Source organism: Arachis duranensis, chromosome 10 (assembly GCF_000817695.3).
Source record: "Arachis duranensis cultivar V14167 chromosome 10, aradu.V14167.gnm2.J7QH, whole genome shotgun sequence".
NCBI lineage: Eukaryota > Viridiplantae > Streptophyta > Magnoliopsida > Fabales > Fabaceae > Arachis > Arachis duranensis.
Window position 1 is genome coordinate 60,250,653 of NC_029781.3, and position 455 is coordinate 60,251,107.

Sequence of the window (455 nt, forward strand, 5' to 3'; positions counted from 1 at the left end):
TCCTTGTCTTTGTTGCTCCTCTCTTATGATTCTTTGATCTTCTCTAATTTCATGGAGGAGAATGGAATGTTCTTGGTGCTCTACCCTTAGTTGTCCCATGTTGGAACTCAATTCTCCTAGGGAGGTGTTTAGTTGCTCCCAATAGTTTTGTGGAGGAAAGTGCATCCCTTGAGGAATTTCAGGGTTCTCATGATGAGTGGGATCTCTTGTGTGCTCCATCCTTTTCTTAGTGATGGGCTTGTCCATATCAATGGGGATGTCTCCCTCTATGTCAACTCCAACTGAATAACAGAGGTGACAAATGAGATGAGGAAAGGCTAACCTTGCCAAGGTAGAGGACTTGTCTGCCACCTTATAAAGTTCTTGGGATATCACCTCATGAACTTCTATTCCTTCTCCAATCATGATGCTATGAATCATGATAGCCCGGTCTATAGTAACTTCGGACCGGTTGT